This window comes from Cupressus sempervirens, chromosome 8 (assembly GCF_028749045.1).
Source record: "Cupressus sempervirens isolate cs-2001-9-10 chromosome 8, ASM2874904v1, whole genome shotgun sequence".
NCBI classification, from domain to species: Eukaryota; Viridiplantae; Streptophyta; class Pinopsida; order Cupressales; family Cupressaceae; genus Cupressus; species Cupressus sempervirens.
Window position 1 is genome coordinate 376,042,242 of NC_143125.1, and position 18,632 is coordinate 376,060,873.

The 18,632-nt window shown below is 32.6% G+C and overlaps 1 pseudogene; it reads right to left on the minus strand.

Annotated features, from left to right (window-relative positions):
- LOC149542878 (beta-fructofuranosidase, insoluble isoenzyme 1-like) overlaps nucleotides 1–18,372 on the minus strand; it is a 33,768-nt pseudogene extending 15,396 nt beyond the window's left edge.
- Nucleotides 18,373–18,632: the final 260 nt, after the last annotated feature.

Genomic DNA, 18,632 nt, shown 5'->3' on the forward strand with positions numbered 1-18,632 from the left:
TACCACATTCTTCTTCTCCTGATCTATAAATCCTTCAGATTGTTCAATGTATACTTCTACCTCAAGTATACCATCCAAAATGTAGATCTAACATCCATTTGATATACCTTAAAATTCTTGTAGACTAAGTATGCAAGCAATGTCCTAATTCCAAGTCTTGCCACAAGAGAAAAAGTTTCTCCATAATTATTTCCTTCTTCTTGTGCATATCCTTTGCATACTAGTCTTTCTTAATTTCTTGTTACTTTACCATTTTTATTGAGTTTTTTTATTATAAAAACCCACTTTGTTCCAATGAAATTTTAGTCTTTAGGTCTTGGCACTAGATTCCAAGTATTGTTCTTCTCAATCTCTTCAATTTCCTTGTTCATTGCCTAAATCAAATTTTCATTGTCTAAAGCATATTTTACTATTTTGGGCTCAAATTCAAAAAGTAAGAACGTGTCATCCTTGAGTCTTTTTCTTGTCATAACACTTGATTTAGCATCACTAATAATTTGTTTAGGTTTCTGATGTCTTCTTACAAACTTTTCTAACATAGGTGGTTTCCTTCTCTGTTCTTCTATATGTTCATCTTCAAAAATAACCTCAAGCTCATTTTGTCTTTCTTCTTTAGGTTCTGGTTCATGTTCTCCATCCTTGAAATTCTCTATTTGATGGTCGACATTGCCTATCTATGACTCAACATCTTCAATCTATTGCTTGGAATCCACTCTTTGCTACTCAACAATTTGTTGTACTAAATCATTTTCTATCTACTAGGAAATTGTAGGTTGATTTGCTTGTTCATTTGCAGTGGTAGGAGAACCATAATCCAGATAGATGAATGCACTATATTCTTTAGGTTCTTCTTTCCATGTAGTGTTACTTCTTTCTACAAACTCATTAATTTTCACATTTGCACTTTCTATAAATTTGTTACCGTTAGAGTTCAAACACTTGTAAGCTTTACTCTTGGTGGAATATCCTAAGAATATACCTTCATCACTCTTTGTATCAAGTTTTTCATTCTTGTTATCTTTAAGTATATAGCATCTACTTCCAAATATTTTTGAAATATTTCACATTAGGAGCTTAATCATATCATAGTTCAAAAGGTGTAGCGCTTATACCTTTCTTGACTTGTACTCTATTCAGGGTATAGACAACAACACTAACAACTTCTCTCCAATATTTCTTTGATACACTCTTCTCCATCATCAATATCCTTGCACAATCTATTATTGATGTGTTTATCCTTTTAGCTATCCCATTATGAGTAGGGGTCCTTTCTGACATCTATCTTTTAATTCCTCTATCATTGCAGAATTTATTGAACTCATTTGAAATGAATTCACCATCGATGTGAGATCTCAAGCAATTTAGAATCTTCCCTATTTCTTTTTCACCTTTGGCTAAATACCACTTGACTAACTAAAAAGCTTTAAATTTAGCTTTAAAGAACATCACAATCATCATCCTAGAGTAATCATCAACAAATAGAATGAAAAACTAATCTCCACAATAGCTTTGAACATCAATAGGTCCATATAGGTCAATATGAACCAATTCCGAAATATAACTAGAAGTATATGTTTTGCTCTTAAAACAAGACTTGGTCATTTTTCCCAATTGACATTAATTACACATAGCATTGTTAGGCTTCTTCAATTTAGGATACCCTCTTACTTTCTTCATCTTACTGATATTCACCAAATTGTCAAAGTTCACATTACATAGCCTCTTGTGCCATAACTAAACATCTTCTTGTTGTGCAAAAAAAAGTCTCATTAGATATATCTAGATAGAAAAAGTTACCTCTTATTTGATCACCACTTCCAATTAGCTTACCATCAACACCATGTATATTGGCCTTTCCATTATGGAATTTAACTTTGTAACCTAATTTGTTTAGTTGTGAAACACTCAATAGATTATAGTTATTTCCTTCAAGCTAGTAGACATTGTCACATTATATCTTGTAAGTCACTTGAATAGTACCTTTACCTTTTATAACACATGGAATTATTGAAAACATAAGAGGATTAACTGAGAGGGGAGGGGTGAATCAATTACCACAAAAATAATTCTAAGTCCCTTGAATGTATTTACAAACTTCTTACTAAGCTAAGATCTTGCACTACTCAGTTAGAACTAGATATATATTGTAACTTGGTTAACAAAGAAATATTGATATATTATTGTGTATTATCCTTTAGTAACTTAGTTTGAAAAACATAAAGAAATAAGAAAATAATGTAAACACATGAGACACCAAGATTTAATGTGGAAACCCAATTTGGGAAAACCACCAATGCAAATAGTTACAACTTTTTACTCTTCTGAAGTGAGCCCCATTTACAAAACACATAGTTAAGTGTGACCGTATTAAAGAATTTGAATCACCCTGTTAGGAGTGGCCTTGTTAGAGGTATTTAGACACTTCAATCTAGAAATGTCACCTTTTTAGAGGATTTACGAAAAATGACCGTTATGTCAACTCTATTAAGAGATTTTCTTCACTGCTACAATTGGTAGGGAGTAACAATGATTAACTTGATTGATGAAGCAATTACTTTGTAGATTTAGATCACTATTCTAGTTTATCCTATAGATCCTTCTTGATTAGAATATTCTTTGCAGCTCCCTAGATACTCTATCCCCAATCAGATATCCTTCTTAATTCATATCATGTATTCTTCTTCAAAACTACATACTTCAATCCACAACTTGACCTTTCATATATATGAATCCCCATGTCAAGTAAGCTTGAAAACCCTTTTCAAACAAACAATTAACATCCACTAAGTTATCTTGAATTAACCTTTTAATGAAAAAATTATTTTGTTGAAGGTTGACTAATATAAACTAAATCACTTGGTTAACACTGAGTTGCTTTAGTAACTGACCTAACTCAGTTTACACTAAGCTCCTATGGTAATCGACCTAACACGGTTAGTATTGAAATATTTCATTGATCAACTTAACTTGCCTAACACTAGTTATCTAAACTAGGCTCCTTTTGAATTCTTCTCAACTAATACTAAAGTCTTCTTCAATGCCCAACCGAGCTTGAATACTACTAGTTGTACTCAATTAGAGTGTGACATTTGTGTAACATCAATGACAATATACAATTGAATAATTATTTTCAACAATCTCCCTCTTTGGTATTGATGGCAACACAACATGTCATTATGCAAAGAAAGCTTCAATCAATAGAATGATTTATATAATTTTATAAAATCCTTAGTTTCATTCTAATTCCATGAGAACTTTCTCTAAGATTCTCCCTCTGACATCAAACTCTATCTGATCAAAATCTCCCTCTTAAAGATAACTTCCGTTGATTCAAAAAACAATCAATCTCTCCCTCAATTCTTTTGATAGTGACATGTTTCAATATTTCCCTCTTTGGCATCAAATTCCAAAGAATTTATACAATGAATTTGCAATGTACTTGATGTACTAATTTATATGTAATAAGCTCTAAAATTCTTGCATCAAATAGATAGATCTTTAATATAGCTTGGTTGATGCATCACTAATATATACTCTACTAAGCATCAGATAGGGGAATGAACCCTAGCTTACCTCTGAGATAAAAAAATGCATCTTTAGGTAATGGCTTGGTGAATATGTCAGCAACTTATTCCTTTGTGTTCACATATTCTAATCTGACCTCTTTATCTTGAACTAACTCTCTTAGAAAATGTTACTTGATTGCAATGTTTTTTTTGTCTTGGTGTGCATTACTGGATTCTTGGATATGTTAATTGCACTTGTTTTATCAAAATAGATAACCACTGGATCCTTAATTTCTTCCTTCATTCTTAACAGTAGTTGCTTGAACTAGATTATTTTAGAACAATTAACTATTGTAGCAACATATTCTACCTCTTTTGTAGACCATGTCTCTTTTATTTGGATCAATGAAACCTTCTAGTTGATCAATGTATAATTCTTCCTCTAGAATTCCATTCAAGAAAGCTAATTTTACATCCATTTGATACACTTTGAATCCTCTATATATCATTTGTACACCAACCTTGCCTTATTCTTTGATACTTCACCATATTCATTCAATTTATTTCTAAAAACCCACTTTTTACAAATTACATTTTTATCCTTGGGTCTAGAACAAGAGTCCAAGTTTTGTTCCTTTCAATTTGCTCAATTTCTTCATTCATTACCTCTATCCAAATTTCATTACTCAAAGTATCTTTTATAGTTGTAGGTTCAAATTCAGTAAGAAAAAAAGTACCTTTTAGCTTGTTCCTTGTCATTATACCTCCTTTTTGATCTCCAATTATTTTTTCAGGTGCATGATGCCTTTTGACATATCTAGCAATTACAAGTTCCTTTGTTCTAGATTTTGGACTTGTTTTACTTGGTTCACCATGCTCAGAGGTTTTATGAATTTCTAAACTTTTCTTGGGTCCCACTGTCTGAGACTCAATTTCCTCTGACTGTGACTTGGGTTCCTTTGCTGCTAGCTACAACTTAGGTTGCATTGAATATTTATTGGTTTGTACTGCAGACTTAGGTGAGTTGGGTGGTGTTGATTGCTAGGGTAGTGCTATTTGTTATTGCCCAGTCACATTTTCTTGAATCTAGGGTAGAGTTTCAAGCTTATAGTAAACAAATTTTTTGTAGTCTTTAGGTTCCTTGCTTCTTTGTTCTTCACTCTTTTCTTCAAACTCATCAATTTTTACATGTATAATTTCTATAACCTTGTGAGTAGAAAGATTCAAACATTTATATGCTTTGCTCTTGTTAGAGTATCTTAGAAATATGCCTTCATCAGTTTTTGTATCAAAATTTCCTTTCCTTGCCTCTTTCAAGATATAACTTTTTCTTCCAAATACTTTGAAATAATAGACATTAGGTTTATAGCCATACCATAATTCATAAGGTGTTTGATATGTACCTTTCTTCAGTTGAACTTGGTTCAAGGTATAAACTACTATGTTGATTGCTTCTTTCCAGTATTTGGTTGCAACATTTTTCTCTATCATCAATGTTCTTGCACAATCCATGATGGATTTATTTCTTCTATTGAGGTGTACTTGGTGTAATACTTGTCTCTTGATTCCTTCACTATATTTTGCAATGTTTTCATCTTCTTTCATCTTCATCTGATCAAATTGGCCTCTTAGAATCTTTGCCTTGGCTCTTTTCACATTGTCATCTCCTCCATAGATTTTTTCTATCTTGTTCCACATGTCATAGGTAGTAGGACAATCTTTGACTTCATCAAATTTAGAATAGTTGAGAGAGGAAATAATATCAATCATTATTGTGTTGTGATTCTTCATGTCCACCATCTGATCTATAGTTAAAGGCTTTGGAGGTGCCACATACTAATTCTCTAAGAAGTGAAAACCTATATCTCTAATTGTTCCCAGATGTAGCTTCATGAGTTCCTACCATGCTACAAAGTTATCTCTGCTAAGCTTAGGGATATCTCTTCTATAAGACATCTTTATCTTTAGCTTAGGCCTTTGAAACCTTTCCTGCAAGCACCAATAGCTCTGATACCAATTTTTGGAAATATAAGAGGAGTAATTGAGAGGGGAGGGGTGAATCAATTACCATAAAAATAATTTCAAGTCCCTTGAATGTCTTTACAAACTTCTTACTAAGATAAGATCTTGCATTGCTTGGTTAGAAGTAGATATATACTATAACTTGATTAACAAAGAAATCTTAATATATTAATGTATATGAACCTTTAGTAACTTACTTGAAGAAACACAAAAAATAAAAAATAAAAAATGAAAACATGAGACACCAAGATCTAATGGGGAAAACCAATTTGAGAAAACCACCAATGCAACTAGTTACAACTTTTCACTCTTCTGAAGTGAGCCCTATTAGGAGCCAACCTTGTTAAAGGTTACAAAACACATGGTTAAGTGTGATCTTGTTAGAGGATTTGAATTACCTATTAGGAGTGGCCTTGTTAGAGATCTTAAGACACTTCAATCTAGAAATTCCACCTCATTAGAGGATTTACATAACTAACTATTAAATTAATCCTATTAAGAGATTTTCTTCACTGCTACAATTGTTAGAGAGTAACAATGATTGACTTGATTGATGAAGCAACTGATTTGTAGATTTTTTGGTTTATCCTTTGGATTCTCCTTGATTAGAATATTCTTTATGGCTCCTTGGATACTATGTCCTCAATCAGATATTCTTCTTAATTCGCATAATGTATTCTTCTTCAAAACTACATACTTCAATCTACAACTTGACCTTTAATATATATGAAATCCCATGTCAAGTTATCTTGAAATTATTTTTCCAAAAAATAATTAGCATCCACTAAGTTAGTTTGAATTAACCTTTTAATTAACAAAAGTCTTCTGTTGAAAGTCGGTTGATACTAAACTGAATCACTTGGTTAACATTGAGTTCCTTTGGTAACTAACCTAACTCCATTTACAATGAGCTCCTATGGTAACCAATCTGACTCAATTAGTATTGAAATCCTTCATTGACTGACTTAACTTTGTTAACACTAGTTCTTTGAACTAGGTTCCTTTTGAATTTTGCTTGGCTAATACTAGAGTCTTCTTCATTGCCTAACTAAGATTGGTTACTACTAGTTGTGCTTGGTTAGAGTGTGACATTTGTGTAACATCAATGATAATATATAATTGACTAATTATTTTCAGTAGGAATATCATTACCAAATTTGACACATGCACCTTTGTATAGACCAATATCCTCAAATGAATCTTTATTACTAGCCATATGGTTTGAACATCCATTATCAATTATCCATCTATCACTTTTGCTTACATAAGAGATTAATGCAGTTTTCTCATCTTTATCAAAATCATTTTTCATAGAAACATAGACAACTTCATCATCATTAATTTTAGATTCATTGTTAGTTTCTTCTTCAACAATATAACAAGATTTCTTATATTTGTCATCCTAGTTTCTCTTGTAGTCTCAATCATCTCTTCTTCCTTTGTACTTTCTTTCCTTTCTATCATCCTTATTCTCTTTGTCAAGACACCTAGAAATAATATAACCAACCTTATTGCATGAAAAACATATAATAAGTAATTTACCTTTTCCTCTTCCAAATCATTTTGTAATAAGGGCTTCAAGTTCATCAATCCCATCATTAGAATTGTCAATTTAATCTTCACATATTTTTTCCTTTTCTTTTGCTAAGAACCAGTTGTGACTTAAAGGTAGATTCAATAGTAGCATGTGTGTAGTTATCAAAGTTAGACATCTCAAAAGTAGTTAGTCTACCAATTATGCCTTCCAAGGTCAACGTGTTACCTGGTGTGCATCTTAGTTCTAGAATTGTAGACACTCTAATAGCATATATAGGGAGTAGAGTGATCAATACTTTGCTCATCACAATTTCATCTTTGATTTCTCCATTTTCAACACGAATAATGCTAACAATTTATTTGATTCTTGTGCAGTATTGTAGTATATTCTCACCTTCAATCATTCTCATGTCATTAAATTTACCTCTCAAGCTCTTTGATTTGGCTTTCAAGACATTGTCATCACCTCCATATATAGTATTCAATTTTTCCCACATGTTCTTTGAACTATCAAAATCTTTTAAGTCATTAGACTCATCATAGCTTAGGGCTATGGCAATCTCCAATATTGCTTGATTCTGTTCTTGCTTCTTCTTTAATTGATCAGTTGTTAGAGGAGTAGTTGTTACCTTTACATGATAATTTTCCACAAAGTTGATAGCAACATCATTCATACTAGATATATGCAACCTCATCAAGGTTTTCCATGCAGGAAAGTTTTCTTTGTTTAGCTTTGGTACATATCTTTTGTGAGTCATGATCTTTGTCTTTTAGTACCTTAAAATTTTCTCTGTAAGTGAAGTTGGGGGGGGGGGGGGGTGGGTGGGGTGAATTAGCTACTCAAGGTACATAAGTACCATTTGAATAATTAAACATAGAAACTTACTATTTTTCTTATCTCACTATTGCCCAGTATCTACTGTATTGATAAAATTACTATCAAACATAACATACTTTGTTGAATATAAACTGAAAAACATATAAAACATTCAACACAAGTTTGACACTAGAATTTTACGTGGAAACCCAATTTGGGAAAAGCCACCAACAACATGTCACCAAATTTTCACTCTTTTGAAGTGAGCTCTATTAGGAGCCAACCCTATTAAAGGTTCACAATACACATTATTAAACATGACCTGGTTAGAGTTTTTAATCACCCTATTAGGAGTGGCCTTGTAAGAGGACTTTGATCATTCCATTTAGAATGTCACCTTGTTAAAGGATTTAAATAGACTATTAAGTCTTTCAAAAAACTATTAGGTCAATGTCTATTAAAAGGATTTCAATACAAAATGTTTACAATGATTAGAAAGAAAATAGTAGGGGTTTGATCTATATGATTAAAACTCACTTTGCAAGTTTAGATCACTATTTGGTTCATGTGTTGATTCACTGATAAGCTCTCCACTGTCATCTATGTTCTTGATTCACTTGGCAACCCTTCAAGAAATCAATCTTCTCCTTCCAACAAAACTTAAGTCATCTACTCAGATTTCACTTATTAATATCAACAACAAATGTGCAAGCAATCTCCTTTATCTTTGCATTCACACTTGTGTGTCTCTAATCAAACTTCTTCTATCTGTGCTTGACACTTACACCCACACTCTACTCTTGAGTTCAGCTTTGTACCTCTTTAAATAGGTAATTCTTTCTTTTCCATTCTCCACAATCACCATAGATCTTAAGGTATAGGATTAGGTTCAAGACAATTCATTGTACCTATCCACCTTCTTGATCATTCTCTAGAAACTTCTATGGAATCCATCAATTAGGTCTTTACTTAATCCTTGCCTTGAATTTAATGATTCAACTAATCAATCTTATCTTCAACATGATTTACATCTCCCAAGAAATCAACCAAGTCGGCTAGGAATTACTATTTCCTTGAATTCAATCTCAAAATTGTTACTTGACAATCACCAAGTTTTGATACTCAGTCATCACATAAGCACTTGGTTGAAGTAAAACTTCTAGCTCGATATCAACTATCTTGTTCCGTTGATACTGATGCTTGGTGAACACTAGATTTATTCAAAAAATACTATGGCTCGATTGACACTAGCATCACTCACCATTCTGTAACCTTTTACTCTATTTTCTAGCTTAGCTTAACTTCCTTGATATAAACAATCACTATGTCTTATCAAAATCTAACTATTCAAATGCCCATTGTAGCTTTCTTTTCATAACTCAACCTTTCCTCTAGGTACTATTGTTATGAGAAATTTCTTAAATCCTCTTCATCAATGAAATAGATATGGCATTTATATTAGGTAGAAATATGTCTTATCAAATATATTTGAAATCAATGACAAAACGAAAATTGTCCCAATTGTAAGTCTCCAATAGTATCATGTTTAGTTTGGTTATGAAATTGATAAAAAGCTTGAGGAATAAAGTGTGGACTTGATGTAGTAGAAGGAAAAAGAGGCTTAATAGCAGTAAGTGTAATCATATTAGCACTAACCAACCTAATCATAATAGAATAAAAAGATTCATAGAGAGGAGTAAACTTATAGTTCATTTGAAAAATAGTGCAAGAATTAGGGACACTCTGAGATAAAGAAGATACTTGATCATCTACTATATTCATGATTTTTTGATCTTGACATAATTTTTTAGGTTTGTAGAATTTGTTAGGAATAGGTGTGAGATCACTCTTATTAACAAGTATAGGAGTCATTGGAGTGGTGCACTCAAACTGACTCACTTGTAATTGATAATGATAAATCATTGCACAGATTTGTGAAAAAGAAGTAAACTCAGTAAGAAAAATCTTATCTCTAATGTGTTTTTATAAATTTGCAATAAATATATGTTGAACACCAATATCAAGCACATGATAAGAAATATAAGACCAAAAATGCTTAAATCTGCCAATAAAATTAGTCACTTTCTCTTTAGGGCCTTGTTTACAATGCATCAAATCAATCAAAGAAATAAAAAAACCAATATTATTCTAATTTTTTTGTATGAAAGCATTAGCATGTTCATGAAAAGAGTCAATATAATAAGGTGACAAAGAGAAATATCATTGTAAATATTTGTCACAAAAAGTGCAAGAAAACAACTTAGCTAAAATCCTATGGTCATGAGTATAGTCACTACATAGAACTTGGAAAGTTTTAAGATGTGTCATAGGATCACCATTACCATTGTAAGTTTCAAGGCAAGGCATATTAGGTTGTAAAGGAGAAAACATAAATATAATATCAAAAGAAAAAGAACTACCCACATGTAGGAACATTACACTTAGATTGAGTGAAGGAAGCAAGTTGTTGTTGCAAAGAAGACATTGTCTAAGCTAGATTAAGGATAGTAGAATCATTAGAAGGAATAGGTGGAATAGGCACATTTGACACACTAGGAAAAGTGTATGAATTAGCCAAAATAGAAGAAACCATAGCTTGAACATTTGGAACCATAGTAGAAGGATTAAGACAAGTGAAAGGAACACTATTATATGAAGGTTGTGAAGTTGGCAATGAAATAGGAGGAATGCTCACAAGAAAAGAAGGGATAGGAAAATGACTAAGATGATTAGATATCTAGATAGAAGTACTCATAATAGGGGGAACATAAGTGGAAATGCTAGCACATAAATAGGAAAAATGGGCTTAAGAGTAGAAATAAAAGGAGTCATCCTTGCTTCAGAAGCAACTTGATTCAAAGGATTAAGATGAGTATGGACAAGGTGAGTAAGAGCACACAAAATATTAACACCATGTTCATCATTATAGATCCATTTTTTTAGAGCATCAAAAGTAGCAATAGTTTCGGTATTGTGATTTTCTTGTAAAAGCCAAAAATGTATTTTATCAATCTTAGTAGAAAGCTTATCAACATGGTCAAGAGGGAATCTTAAAGCTCCATCCTCATCATGAGATGAGTGGAAATAGTCATGCTCCATAGAAGGATTAGGATCATGAGAAACCATAGGGTCATTAAGGTTTCAAAGAAGAGGAGAAGAGGAATCCAAATTAAAAAGAGCCATGAGTCTATGAATTCTCTTAATAAGAATGATATAAGTAGGACTAAAAGTAGTAAAGATCATACAACACACAAGAAAAAAAGACACTAATAAATATAACCTTATGATAGGAACTCCAAAAAAATATAATGTAAAGAAATATATAGAGCACACAAAGATAGATCACAAGATAAAGAGCTAACTTTGAATGAAAAACTAACACCAAAGTAGAAGTGAAAATGTTGTAAGCCGAGTTCACCAATAAATGTGAGGTAGGAAATAAGAATCAAGGATACAAAATGTAAGTTCATCACATAACCTACTCACATATATGCATGTATATAATGTAGAAAGAGAGAATATAAGGAAAAAAATCCTTTCAATCTCAATTCTAAGGAACTAAGTCTAGAGAGATTAGTGTTAACTAAATGAATAAGGAACACTAATGTAAACTAGATCTAGGAAGAATAGAGGAAAGGTATCCAATTCCTTAAAACCCTCAGTGTGTGTGTATGAAATGCAAGATAGATATATTGTCTAGTCAACTAAATACCTCAATAACAAAGGATTGGACATCCTTTCACATTGACTCCATCATTAGACATAATCACATGTTTCCCTAAGAATAACACACTGACTTCATTTTATTTTGTCAACTTGGGAGCATAAGCTTGAGAGGGTGACTACAAAATATATGCTCTAATTCCTCTTTAAGTCATTATAACTAAAATATAAAAGGAATTTTGAAGGAAACTAAGTAGGAACTAAAATGACATCTTGTGTTAAAGCTTAGAGTACTACTACTACAAATAATAAATCTATCTATGCACCTATGCTACAGAAATAGTTCAATGATTCTATTATAAATGGCTATAGGAATAATAGAAGTTTACTTTGCATAGAAAAAAAAAATTAAATAAAATCTATTCTAACAAAGTAGTTCACTCACCAAGTGGGCCCCCTTGGATGAGTGAATAGAGAAGATGACCAAGACAGAAGATGGAAACTTGAACTTTGTATTCTCTTCATTCATAGTAAGGGGTTACATCTAATTAAAAACAAGATTACACACTATTGATGTGAAAAAACAATCTATTCTATCTTCCTCCTAGAAAAAACTTCTTTCAAAGCTACAACGAGCATTATTTAAAGGAAAGCTACAACAACTTCCTACTTCTATGATTAATCCATCAATGAGGATCAATTACAAATCAAAAAGTTTACAACAGAAATATCATTAAGTGTGATTTAACTCCTCTAAGAATATAGTAGGTTGAGGAAGCTATATTTGTGTGCTACCATAATAAAAATCACACAATAATATAATTGTTGTGGTGATTCATCAATTTGGTTAGCATATGTGTGGCAAGTACCTACAAAACATTGAATGCAACAAATTACACATACATATATATTAATTTCATCATTAATGTTAGAAAAGGTATAATGTTCAAAGTGTCACTCTTTGCAAATCCTTTGGCTATAGGAATGAATCTACCCAAACATAGCATGGATGAGGAAACATTTATCAGGATGAAATATTACTTCATTAAACCATAGAAGTCCATAGATTCAAGAAAACACAACATATTTGAATTGTCTATACTTCAATCTTCATGTCTTAACATATAGATAATATATTCATAAAAATATAAGTTCTTTTGCTCAAACCATAGAGTCATAAATTTTTTTTGCAAGATAATTCTTTAAAAAATAAGATAAAAGGTTCTCAAAATAATAGCCTTTTAGAGGCTCATCATTCCCCCAACTGATCTATTTCTAGTCCCCAACAATCATGAAGCTTCTAATTCAAGAATGCACTCTCTAGTCCTTAGGTGTCCTTTCACCTGACTCATTCTTCACATAATCGAAGTAACCATAATTTGTCTTAAGCCTCTTCCATCGCCAAACTTCAGTAGTCATGTCATGATCTTCTACATTGTCATTTGCTGCTAGTAGTGGTTGCAAGAGAATTGGGGGCTGATATCTTAATGGTAACCAATGTTTGCATTGATTTCTCCCCAAGTCAATATACCAAGGAATCCTAATTATAGCAAGAGTCTAGTTTTGTGGAGAGTGGGGTTCTCTTATTTTTAGATCATGTGGCATTCTAACCAATCACTATGTTGAGGCAACATTTGTTGTCTCAACATTATGAGATAAGTGTTGTTCCTAGTCTATAAAGGCCCTTTCTTTGACTGTACTCACCTAACCAAGTCTTGTAGGATTGCCCAAAATAGAAATCCAATTGGTGCAAGGAGGGATAGAATAACTAGGGCCAAAGGCACACCCAACTATCCAAACCACCCTACAAGAGTGAACACAACAAAAACACAATACAAAGAATAGCAACCAAAGGAGGATGAAGAGAAAATCACTTTTAGTGATTCATTAAATAATCAACATACATGCCTAGCTGTAAGGCCTTTTAGGTTATAACCATGTAACAATTCAATTACAATCCTTAATGATCCTACTTTGCATTCTGCTCCTTACTATTCTAAGTTTTTGTTTTCTTTTTAAAAACTCGATCCTAGACCTCCTTAAATACTTGTGCAACCACAATTCAACCTATCACAAAGCTAAACCTTACATTAAATGTATGCACAACCATAAGTAAGCTCACAGTAAATATTAACTACCTATACCAAAATTAAATGCAAGCAAGGTCAGACCAAACTAGAACCAGGCACATACTACTCAACAAATGAAGATTTATATATGTTTAAGTTGTGATTGTTCTAGTAGACATGAATGCAAAATTAACAATATTAGATTTCCACAATTCATTTGTAATGCAAGTTCATTTTGGATTTGATTGTGTGTGTGTTTTTTAGCATCATCATTTCAGATCACTCTCTATAATCCATCATCAGTAGGATGAGAGATTGCAGGATGCATGCAAAATGTCAAATCATGGGTAAGGCATGTGAACTATTTTATAGAATGCCTCAAAGAAGCTAAGAATATTGAAATACTTACAAGGGTGTGAGGCACTTCATATTTTTTGATCACACAATATGGTTTAAGAACTCCTCCTCATCGATTAACTTTCACTACAGACTGACAATCTTCATCTCTGTTGTGGGCTCCTATCCTCTATATGAGTGTTGATGTAGAAGCCAAAGTGGAAAAAATAAGTGAAGGTGTGTTGAATAAGGCTTCTAATCTCAACTTGGTCAACATTGTTTATTTAAGGGCTATGGACTAGGCAATTCTTCAATGTTCGACAATTAGGGGTAGCATTGCATCCTCTTTAACTATTACATGTACAACCCTAGGAGGAAATAGGTTGTTGGCTGTTTCTTCTAGCCTAGAAGGATATGACTACAATAAAGACTAAGCTCAATCAAATATTCCCAAGTTCATAGTAGCTTCTACAATTTCAATTGATTAGTGTACAAATGTAGAAAATAACTATTTATCAAATATATGTACTAGTGGAGTCAATCTCAAGAACCAGAAGAAAACTATATATATAATACACATTCCATTTAGACACATGACAACAACAAATATTTTGAGTTCATTTGAATATCCTCAGTTTAGTGCAGTAAGCTCAACAAAATGATTTAATCAAGCCAAAGTGAAACCCTTAGATAGGTTTCCATTTGTCTTGTGTCACAACAAGTTTAGACCAAAAAAGATATGACATCCCATCATCCCCTTGAATCTTTGGAGAAAAATCTATGAATAGAAGCAAGCTTAGTAGATGCCTTCATGAATCTTAATTGCTTAACAATGCGATAGTGTTAAAGCTCTATTATTTGCTTCCATATTTCTCTTTCTTGGTTGAAAATATTTGTACTTCAAGTGCATATATGTTTAAAAAGAATTAATTAGTGACTAAGGCAAAAAAAGATGTAAATGTATCCACTATGGGTCCCTCCTTGTTTGAAATTATTTTTCATCATAAAAACTAAACATAATAGGAACAACAATAAACACACAAATCCTCGTTGTTTTTCTATTTCATATCAATTATAGACATAAAAGCCACTAGTCTATTCCCTGCATTTTAACCAAGCACAAAGGAAAAACCATCATCCATATAGAATACATAAGATTGTTTATAAATGCTAAAAACTATAATATAATTCAATTGGAATTATAACCACTTACTCAGTCATTAACATGAATTCCTTAAATTCTCCATGAAAATGAAATTTGCTAGAGAATAGTGATGTAGAAGGTAACCAAGTACACAAAAATAAGGTTGATCACCCATATCAACTAGAATTTAGTATAATTTAACTTCATCTTCACTTAGATTTATTATTAATTGAGTGCAAGCCATTTGCTTTCAAATAATTGAAACTTCCCTCTAGTCATGTTACCAATTTCATAATTTAAGACAAGTTTCAATATCAAATTAATTTTCAAAATATCAGCACATTGTTAATGAGAAAGTATTTAAGCACTCACTTGACTTTTGTGCTTCACCAATTACTGTTGTCTTTGGCTTTTTATCAGTAGTAATTTTAGGTTTTGTAGATGACTCCAAAAAAGTCCTCTTCTTGTTAGCAGTCTCAACCTTTCATCAAGAAGGTCTTAAATGAGCTATAAGATAGAATAAAAAAAATAGAATAATACCTTCCCAAATGGAAACCTTCCAATCCATCATCATACCATGGGTTTATTTTTATTTGCATCCTTGTCACTTTCATCTTCAAAAATTCTTCTGAATCACTGTCACTTCTTCTTGCAAAACAACCAGATATTGGGTCACTTATGAAAACTTTGTATAGTCCAAAAAAATATAATCTCCACAAGATATTAATGTGAAAATAGTATAAGATGAGGAACAATATTCATTTTTGAATTACTACAATTTTTCATTAGTTTTAAATAAAAATGAACCAACAAAAAAAAATAGAGAATCGACCAAATGACAACTAAACAAATTTACATGTACACAGTATATTCCAACCAAAAAATAATGAATAGCTAAAAGACTAGAAGTCATCAAAAAACATTCAATACAATTAGTTTCTAGGTAATAAGACTACATAAATATATAGATGTGAAAATTTGGGTCAAACCTTACCTGAACACCAGGTCACCCCTTTGCAATATCATCCTGAACACTGTCCAACTCATTGATCCATCCCCACAAGACCCTTCTATTCTTATGATTATCAAAAAATGTTTTGGATGCGTAGAATTTTCCATAATAATATCTCAATCCATATTTGTTGTCAGCACTTGTATTGTCTAGAACATACTTATCAATGTCTATGAAGTAAGTCCCAATTGTATAATACTCAAATCTTGTTTCATTGAGGGATGCCTTCAAGACATGTTTGATCTTAGGCCCAGTAATAGAAGTATCAAGACCATGTTTTTGTTGGCATTATGATACATTTTTGTCATTAGTTACAACACTTATTGGATTCTGAATGCTTACCGAGCTCTCACCGGAAGCCAAGCTTTACCTAGTTCTCAGTGTTTACCGAGTAATCAAGGTGAACAAAGAAGTCGGTATTTACCGAGTAATCAAGGTGAACAAAGAAGCCAATATTTACCGAGTAATCAAGGTGAACAAAGAAGTCAGTGTTTACCGAGTGATCAAGGTGAACAAAGCATCCAGTGTTTACCGAGAGTTCAAGGTAAAGAAAGGAATCAATTTTGACCGAGTGAAGATGTACTAAGATGTAATCGAGAACTTCATGATAATCGAGCTCCTGAGGTTATCAAGGAAATTAATTTTACCAAGCTCAGACGGTTATCAAGGAAACTAACTATCACCAAGTCACAAGGTTCTATCAAGTGTTTCCTTTGATCACCGAGCTACAGTTCAGATAGAAGTATTCACCGAGTGACATCTCTTCTACCGAGTCTCTAGTGGTTACCGAGTTCAGAACTACTTGAAGTGTTTAGTATGAACCGTGCCTTCACTTCTACCGAGTGCATGACGATGCCGAGTAACACAGTGGACGCCGAGTATCAGAAGGACACTGAGTTAGTTCAGTGAACCCGAGTTTTTACCTTGGGCCGACTTTGTATAGAGATTTGCACTTATTGTTTAGCTGACCTTGCATGTATTGTTTAGCCGACCTTGCATGTATTGTTTATATGGATGGTATATATATGCAATGTATTGTATCATTCAAATATAGTTGTTATGGCAATGGTAATGAATGGAAATGTGAAAGTGTAAAAGTGTGAAAGTGCGAAAGAAATACATGCGTGCGAAAGTATGTGGGCTGAATTGTGAAGATATTTAGCAGGTCGAGTTTTGAAGAAGAAAAGTTTTATCTATCACATCAAGGTGAATCAGAGCATAGTGGATCTTATCAGCAATCAGTTGCAATCAGATCCACTGTTTCATTCTAACAGGTGAATCAATTTTTGTAAATCCTTTAACAAGGTAGACTTAACAGTCTTTTGTAAATCTCCTAACAGAGTGCATACTTTATTGTATGTTTGGAAATCCTCTAACAAGGTGGATCTAGCAATCCTTTGTGCTCCTAACAGGGCAGATCACCAGAAGTGGTCATTGTAAGCCTTAACCGGCCAACTTCATACTGCAGTAACGAAGCTTGTGGGTTTCATCCCCACCCCAGTTTTACTTTCTATTTGGAAGGTTTCTGGGTCACCAAATCTGTGTGTTCAAGTGTTGCAAATGATTTTGTTTCATGCTTACAGTAGGTTACTTGGATGAATGGTGAATATATTAGTATACAGTTTTATTGTTTGAAATTTTAGAAGTTACTGATTCACCCCTCCCCTCTCAGTAACTTGTCATATCTTGAATATTTCCAACAGTTTTCCCAATGGAGAAATAGGATAAAAATCAGGGTACTCCCACATTCTTGTCTTCTTAGAGGAATGGAGAGGGTCCTTCTTTTTGGTCCAGTGAACAAAATCTTTGCTTGTGTAAAAAAGGGCCTTTCCATTAAGATGCCAATCTTCCTTATTTTCCACAACAATTCTCCACCTTCCATCTTTTCTAAGCCATCCAGTGGTTGGATCTTTGAAAGAGCTCCCATTGAGTCCTTTCTCTAGAACAATGATGGGATTTTCAGGGATCTTCACTTATTCTTTTAAGTAGGGATCAGATGGGTCTTTAGGAACAACCATGTTTTGAATCTATCTAGAGGAGTTGTCCCATCTTGTGTAAAGAATCATTGGCTTTTCTCTAGAAAAAGGTGTAGCAAAGCTAGACTAGCAACCTTTTATGTCATACAATTCACTTGGAATGATTACAAAGTATAATGGCTTCCAATTAATCAGATCCTTCGACACACCATGCCCGCACATAATGTTGCCCCATATTGCCCCCTGAGGATTGTACTAGTAAAACAAATAGTACAAACATTTGCAGAACATAGGCCTTGTAAAATATATTGGATGTTAAATTCATTCTCTTTTTAATTTTAGATGAGCCATTTACATAAATCAAAACTTCAAAATGAAATTACCAAACTAATGAAGATGAACAAATAAACTCACTATTTGGATCTGTTCGCAATTTACAATCCAATGATAGAAATTGAAAAGATCAAACAGAGAAAAATAATCAAATTAAAATGCCCAAAACACCAACTATATAAAAGATTGAACTTTAGAGTTATTTAGCTTGTTTGCAA